We start from the raw sequence: 8,117 nt of genomic DNA, 5'->3' as shown, positions 1-8,117 counted from the left end.
TGGCGCGGCACCCTCGCAGGGTGAGAGGGGTAAACCCTGCCATGTAACGCGGCGGTGAGGCTGGGTGGCCATGGCGCGCCGCTCCCCAAAACGCTGCAGCCGCCCTCGCAGGGGGTGAGGTCGCCCACAGCCGGCGGTGAGGGCTGTACGCAGCTATTTGTGCTGTAACGCCTGGGCTGCGGCAGCCCCGAGGTTCCTCCTCACCTGAGAAATTTGCAAAAACGAAGCCTGGAGTTAACAATGGCTGTTCGGAGTGGGCAGACCATTGGAAGCAGTGTGGGTCACACTTCCCCTTTGCGCTAGTCTCGGGGTCCTTGTCACCTTCCTGAACCTCCCGCACGGTGCCCTGGGGGAAGCCGCTCCTCGTTTTAAAGCCAGGGGCAATCGCTCGTGTACCGGGCTGCCTGGGCACCCAGGAAACCTCCCGATTGCATCAGGCAGTCGTCGTGAGTCAGTCGGCTGAGCCCGTCACCCACTCCCGAGAGGTCCCTACCTGCTGGGCCGATGTAGCCACAGGAGCTCTGGGTGCTCCCACCCCCCGGCATCGGCTCTGCAGAGTCCCCCCCTCTGGAGACCGTCACCAGCTTTGCTCCTTTCCAGGCAACGCAAGTGACCCCGGCCTCCAGCTCCCTGCCCCTTCCTGCAGGGATATCAGGGGGGTCTTTCCTGCCTTCGTTTTAAGGCAAGGCTCTAGTTTGGAGGATCCGGTGCTGTGCATTTGAAGGTAATTTTTTCCCAGAGCAGTTGCCCTGCGCTCTGCGCCGGCTGTACAAAGTGTTGTTAAGCAAACACACTGCCTCACCCCCAGCATTTCCTATGGCCCAGGTCATTTTTAGAACAACGTTTCCCTCCCCCTCCTTTTCATGTTGCAGACGATTGCCCAAACGCTGTTACAGAAACCATGTGTGTTCAGTTCCCTGTGACTCCGCTCCGGGCCCGTGTCACCGCCGCGGGAGCCCCAGGCACTGGCCCCAAGCACTTTCTCCCGGCGCGGGTGAAAGCGATCCCAGTGCCGCCGGCACCACCGAGACGCGCAGGGAGCCTTGCTCTCACAGACACCGTGAGAGTGCTGCTTTCCCAGCATTTTGCACAAAAGGTTATTTTTTTTCCAGAAGTTTCCTGTTGGACGCTGATGGGTGTTTCCCCCCACCTGTCCTCACTCACAGCACAGCGTTCAGCACCGTTAGATAAAGGCACCCACCAGCTCGGCGGTCACGGCCGCTCTCCTCGCTGCTGCTAGCCGACCGCGGCCACGCGGCGGAGGAGCCGCTTCCCTCCGCGCTCTCATCCCTCCCCAGTTTCCCCATCGGGGGACAGTCCAGCCTCGTGCCCTGCCAGAAGCTGCATCCCAAAACGCATCATTTATTAATTACACCAGGAGAAAAGAAGTGATGACCTCCCTCCGCACCTGCTCCCGGAGACCCCCGACGGGACCCTGTGTCACAAGCTGATACCCCCAGGGTGGCTCTCGCCTGGGTGCCCATTTTGCTGTGAGCGACAGAGCAGGATTTCGGCACTGCCCCCCGCCGTACGTTTGAAGGGAAGGATCGTCCCTCGAGGCAGCCGGGGCGTTATTCCTTGCAGTGCCCGTCTCCCCGCAGACCCTGACGCCCACCCTCGCCCAGCCGCAAACGCCGATGGAGCCAGAGCCCGAGAGTGCCGAGCACTCGCTGTAGAGCTCTTGAAGGTGCTGTAAAGGAACCAAAACCTGAAGCGTGAAAAACCGCCAGTTATGGAAATTAAGGCCATGGCAACTGGGTTATACTTAGAATAAATAAATAAATAAATAAATGAAAACTAGCAAAGAGAATACAGGGAGGTTTGAAAAGCAATTTTCCTGCCTCAAAGCGGGGCTGGCTGCTCCACTGGGCGAGGGCGCCCCATGTCCTGGCAAGCTCTGGAGGTCCCGGGGGTGGACGCCCCCCAGCAGCGCTTCCCTTCACCCCACGCTTGCGCCTGCGCTGCCCGGGCTCCGCGTCCCCGCTGCCGGGGAGCGGCACAGGCGCTGAGACGCGGGTACAACGGCAGGGACAAGATGCAGAGCCGGGATGTCAGCACAGCATCACCCCCAGCCACCCCGCTCCCTCCTCCGCCCCACGCGTGTCCTCTCCGTCCCCTGCGCTGCCGCCTCCCGTGCTTCTCCCTGCGGCTCTCCAGCCTTCCCCCCCCCCCCGCCCCCCAACCCTGCCTGCTTTGCAAAGACTAAACTGTTCCATGGAGTATTTTTATACCGGGGCATCTCTCGCAGACCTTGTGACTCGCACCAGAGCCCGGCTCTGGAGCCGCTCTGTTCTCCCCGGCGCAGTCACACGGCAGCGAGTCACGCCGCTGCCCTCCCTTCAGCCCGGGAGCCTCGCACTTCTCCTCCCGGCTTGGTTTTGCTTTGTGTTTTGCTGCCGTAGCCTGTCCGGGGGTACGAGCAGCCCATTGAACTCGCAGTGACACCCCGTTAGCAGACGTAGGGCCACGAGCGGATCCCCAGGGCCTTCGGGGGTCCCACCAACACCCGTGGTTCCCCACAGGAATACATCCTTCGTGTGCCCAGGGAAGGGGCAGGGCCCGCAGCAGACACAGTATAATCTTCTTTTGGGATGTCTCCCCTCTAGTGGCAGCAGCCGAGCCTCCCTCTTGTAGGAGTTCAGCCTCACAAGGCTCCATATCCATGTTCTCCAGGACTTTTGACCCTCTCGTGCCCCGGCGCTCACCGGGGTCTCTGCGTCAGCAGCATCCCGCAGCAGGGAGTTCCACGGCTGGCTCTGAGCATGCTGAATTATTTCTTTGCATCTGTTCGAACTTGCTCGTTTTGGTTTCAGTACCTGTTCCCTTTTTTCTTGCGTTATGACTAAGGGAAACTCCCAGCAGGTTGCTCTGCTGGAAGAGCCGCGGCTGGGCTTCCAGTCAGCAGTTTGTGGCTTGCCCTGCGTGACATTTCTTGCAGGCAAATTCCCACTCCCCTCTCCACGCTCCCAGCCATCCTTCTCTCTCCTCCCTTCATCCTTCCCTTTTCTTTCCTCCTCAGCCTCATTCACTCACTTCTACCGTTCTCCTTACAAAACACAGCAGCACCGAGCGCTCCTGGGGGGGTCCTTCTAGCTGAGCTTTATGCTGCACAAACGCCAGCCGTCCTGGACCACCGACCCATCCCCGCATCATCGCTCCCCTCCGCAAACCGTGGGGCCAGCAGGATTCACAGGACCTCGCTGCCCCGAGGAGTCCCCGTGCCCAGGACAGCCCCAACCCGCTGCCGGCCGGCGAGTGCGGAGCAGTGGGGGGGCACAGGATCCTCCCCTTGCCCGGACGGTCACCCCTTGGGCTTCCCCCCAGTGCCATCGGTCCCCGCAGCAAGCGGAGCATCGGCGTTTGCTGGGCTCAGCGCAGATGCTGTTGCGTTCTAAGTGTCACACACTGAAAATAAGCAGGAGGGCAGTTTGCTCGGCTGCTGCCTGGGTCCCGCAGTGCCATCAGAGTGCCACCCACGAGCCTCGGGAGCTGTGCCCTTATCCCAACACGCAGCAGCCGAGTTTCCCTTATGGCAGCTCTGCCAGAGTCCCCTGTGTCGCCATCCCGCCCCAAGTCACCCCTCCCACATTTCACCTCCCCCTTACCTCAGCGGGCTGCTGCTCCTCTTCCCCTTAGACGGCAAAACCTCCTGGGCTCGCCCCCCCGCGACCTGCACTACCCCAGCCCCAGGGGGTGGCTGGGCGGCAGGAGGACTCCCACATCTAACCACACTTTGCAGGTGGTAACGATGGGCACCTGCGGGACACACCCCCCCATTAGGGGTTCACAGGGGAAGAGCCTGGTGGGAAGAGGAAAAGAGACCTCCCGGAGGTGACGGTAACAGCCAGGGATGAATTAGTCACCTGGAAGTTTGACCTCTCGGCACTGCAGACACGCAGTGCTGCTCCCCTGGGGACGAGCCCACCCCCCAGCGGTGCGTCGGGGGCTCGCCGCAGCAGCACGGGGGTCCCGACGGAGGGTTTCCTCCTGCTGAGCAGCGCAGAGAGCTGCACCGAACAGGCTCGGCCGATATTTCACACCAAATACATTCATCGTCTGTCCAGACCCACGTCTTTGCAGCCCCAGGAGGAGGGAAACCGTGAATCTCGAGTTAGCACAAAACACCCCAAAATCATCTCTGTCAGGGCAGCGTGCTGGGGGGGGGCTCTGCCTGGCAAAGCCTCCCAGGGTGGCTGCGCTCGGATGAGCTCCCGGTCCCATAGGCAGCACCGGGAAGCCAAACCAGTTTGGTTCGGGCCGTCCTCTGGCGCGGTTACGGTTTCCCTGTAAATGAGAGGCAGCGGCTGGGAAGGGGGTTTTCAACAGCAGCGTTTATTTGCCTGATGGCGGCTTGGCCTCGTCCACGCGGGGAGCGGAGAGGGAACCCGCCGTCCTGCGCGCGCCCCTAGGCTATTGTGGCAAGCAGCTACGCGAGGTGGCCACCCCTGGCCCCCGGGACCCTCGCTCACAGCCAGCCCAGCAGCAGCGTCCCTGCCAGCGCGGCGGCCAGCAGGCTGGGGGGGGGCAGCGGCCGGGCCCCCCCGCCGCTCCGTGAGCCCTGCGAGGGCCCGTTGCAGTTGTCGCTGAAGCAGCATTGCAGGGTGGCCCCCCCGGAGCCGCCGCGGCGAGCCTGGTCGCAGAAGGACTTGTAGGAGCAGGATTTAATGACGCTGTCTGCAAGGAAAGGCACAGGCAACGTGGGGGGGTCCGGCACTGCCGGGCGTCGCGGGCGTCGCTCCTCCCCTGCGGCGCTGGGAAGGGGAAAGCGGAGCCGTGTCCCAGCACGGTGCGCGTCAGGTGTCAATGGAAGGGTCTCCCTCCCGCCCACGGGCAGCTCCGGTGGCCGAGGGATGTCCCCATGGTCACACCAAGTCACCGCGGAGCACAGCACAGCACAGCCCTGCTGTGGAATAGTGACGGCGTGTTTATAGCCGCGTGGGAGGACACGAACAGCCCTGGCTGTGGAGCGAGCCCGAGCAGGGCCGGGGGTTCATTTTGGGAACCACCTCCGTCCGTCCCGCCGGCCGTGCTGCTGCCCTGCAGCCGCAGGGGTGCCCCGAGGGTGGTGGAGCACTTCTGGGGGACGGGAGCAGCGCGCCACAAAGAAGGACTTGCCTTATGCCAGGAAAGGGCCGTGAGTTACCCCAGACCAAAAGCATCTTTCTGAGGACTAAAAACTTGGAAAAAACCAGGCGACTCATCCCTGCTTCATGGGGACGAGAGGAGGCCGGCTCCTGGTCTGCCCTGGCAGCTCCTCTGCTTCTGCTTGCCCGCTGCTCCCCCCACCCCAGCCCCTCCAGTCCTCCCCAGCCCCTCTGATTCTCCCCCCAGCCCCTCCGTTCCCCGCCAGCACCCCCAGGACGGGACTTACTGGGCGCAGTGATGGTGGAGCAGGCGTCGGCGTACTGGGGGCAGCTGTGGGAGCCCTGCTTGTTGCAGTCGTTCTCGTTGGACGCAACGCATTTGTGGCATTTCAGCGCTTTACCTGCACGGGGACGGGGAGGAGGAGGAGGAGGAGGAGGAGGAGGAGTGAGGGCGGCGGTGATGCGCCGTCCCGGAGCCCCGAGTGCCATTTGTGGGTCTCCAGGGCCACCAGTGACCCCAGCACAGGGAGTCACGGGTGAGGGGTAGCACCGGTCGGAGCCCAGCAGGAACCGCCGAGGCCACGGCACGCAGCAGCCTTCGGGGCAGGGGGATCTCTCCCATCCGTGAAATTCATGCAAAACCCTTCCAAGTGTGACTCCAAGCGATGAGAGCCAAACTGGGCAGGGCAGCTCCTCCGAGTCCCTGCTGGGCAAAACCCTCCTGAAACCGAGAGTCCCCTAATTCCCTTTGCAGTAAAAATAGGTAGACACAAGGCTTTAAAAAAAATACCCTCGATCTTTGTCTTCTTGTACCGAATTCCATTTTAATGAGCATTTTTGGGCAGAGAAGGGAGGATTCATCTAAGCTGCGGAAGCAGGTTTTGGGCATTTGCGTGTCTCTGAACCACAGCAGCTCCCCGTGCAAGGTTGGGCTCAGAAAGCGCGTCCTGCAGGCGCTGCCCGGGGACAAGTGTGGTGACAGGCAGCAAAGGGCCGGGCAGGCGCGTGTGCCAGGAAGGACGAATCATCTCCAAATTGTCCTCAAAGGAGGCCACGGCAGATGATAGCCAGCCCCTCGCCTCCGCCGGCACCCCGTGCGTCAGAGCCGATAATAGGTGTGAGAGCTGTTTGACCCTTCCGGAGAGTTTAGGAACCAGCTGAGCGAATGTGAAAGTGTCATTATCATTTCATGCCAGTAAGAGACTTTAAATAACGGCACTGTTTTAAATATCTGCAGACAAAGCGCACAACCCCCCCCCAAAAAAAAACCCGAACCTGCAGATCCTGCTCCCGCCTGAAATGACAAATGCTTGATTTCGGCGGCGATGGTTGAATTACGGCTGATGTGGGGAGGAAGGTCTGTGCCTGCTGCGCTGCCCGAGCAGAGCCCTCTCGTGGCAAGCGGGGCCCAGCTCTGGCCAGCAGAGTGGACCCTGCGGGGGGTCAGGGCTCCCACCTCCAGCTCACGGGAAAGGGGAAACTCAGGGAAACAGGGATTTCACGGGGCCAAATGCCAACAAACGCCTGCCATTAACCCCCACTGGCCCCGACTCCCACAGCGGGATTGCTGGTCTCCTGCTTCTCCTTTGCAGCTCAGTCCAACCTTTCCTCCACCACCGGCTAAAACCCCTCCGGGGTTCATCTTCCCTTGGTGCGAAGACCCCGAAACCATCCCAACCTAACCACGCTTCACGGTGGTGCCGAGCAGCACAACCGCCTTCCTGCCCTTTAAAATGGCTTTTTGTGAGTCTGCCTTTGAGGAACCAGGTTTTAGCTGGGAGACACGGCTCTGGCCATAAGGAGCTGCTGCTCCTTGGCTCGGGTGCCTCCTCGGCTCGCTCCGAGATGGAGACCGGGAGGCTCCGCGGTCCCGGCTGGGCACCCACGCCTGCGCTTCGTGTGAGGGGCAGAGAGAGGGCGAGGGACAGGGTGCTCCTAGGAGCAGAAAGCCGCCGTCCCCCCAAAACGCCGTTGTTCTGCAGGGATGGGAGCAGGGTCCGGCAGGGGCACCACGGGGCAGGAGGGCGGCAGGGATGCCAGCAAGCAGGAGAGCAGCTACAGCGGTTCACCCGCCTGGCACCGCCTCGAGCTACGCACACTTACTTTCTGCGGCCAGGGAGGTGATGATGGCCAGGGCCAGGAGGGTCTTCAGGGCGGGCATTTTCAGCAGTGTGCGGCACGGGGCGCGTAGCCTCTGTTTTGTCTTAAGGTCTTACAGCTAATCTGCTTGGGTGATTGGATCACCGGGCTGGGGATAACACACTTACTGCAGGCCCTGGCTAATGCCATCTTAGCGAGGAGGACGGGACGCGGCTCCCCAAGGGCATGGGCTGCTCCGGGGCTCGGCAGCGGGGCAGAGAAGTGGCCCGGTGCTGGCGGAGGTGGCCGGACCTGCCCACACTTGCCAGGCTGGGCTCTGCTATGGGAACCCTCTCCGTCTCCAGACACATTACCTTGGTTGGCTTTCAAAGGTCGTGTCCAAGCCCACCTGCTCCATCCAGAGGATAACCCCTTTCCTGCTGTTTGCAGCAGCCAAGTTGGGTAAAAAACCCTCCAAAGTTTCCGACCCAGCAAAAGAGAAGTGCACGAGAGCAACCGAAAACCCGCACGGGGCCGGGTGCCCAGCGGAGCCCTCACCTGCTCCCGGCCCTCAGCGGGGCAGGGCGGTCTCCATCCGCACGGGGGGATTTACCCCGAGCCACGGAAGGTATCGGGGTCAGCGTGGGGATTAAGCCGAGTCCCGCTGCCGAACATCCCGCCGCTGCCCCAGCTCTTCCCCCCCCGGCCGAGCTCGCCCGCGGCCACACCACGGTGCGGCAACTGCAGGCGTGACGGGGGTATCAGAGTCATCTCGGGGCCGAATTTCAGGTTATGAGCGCAGATTTCAGGGAGAGATGAGAACCGTGCTGACTTCAAACCAACTGCATCGTAAACCACGTTAATAAAAATGAGGCAGAGCATGGCCCGTGCTGGAAGACAAAGCCAACTTCCCCAAAAACCCTTCGCCGGCCTTACAAACACCACGGGAGGTTT

Source organism: Chroicocephalus ridibundus, chromosome 23 (genome assembly GCF_963924245.1).
Source record: "Chroicocephalus ridibundus chromosome 23, bChrRid1.1, whole genome shotgun sequence".
Taxonomy (NCBI): domain Eukaryota; kingdom Metazoa; phylum Chordata; class Aves; order Charadriiformes; family Laridae; genus Chroicocephalus; species Chroicocephalus ridibundus.
The sequence above is the reverse complement of the archived record's forward strand: the minus strand, read 5'-3'. Positions refer to the sequence as shown.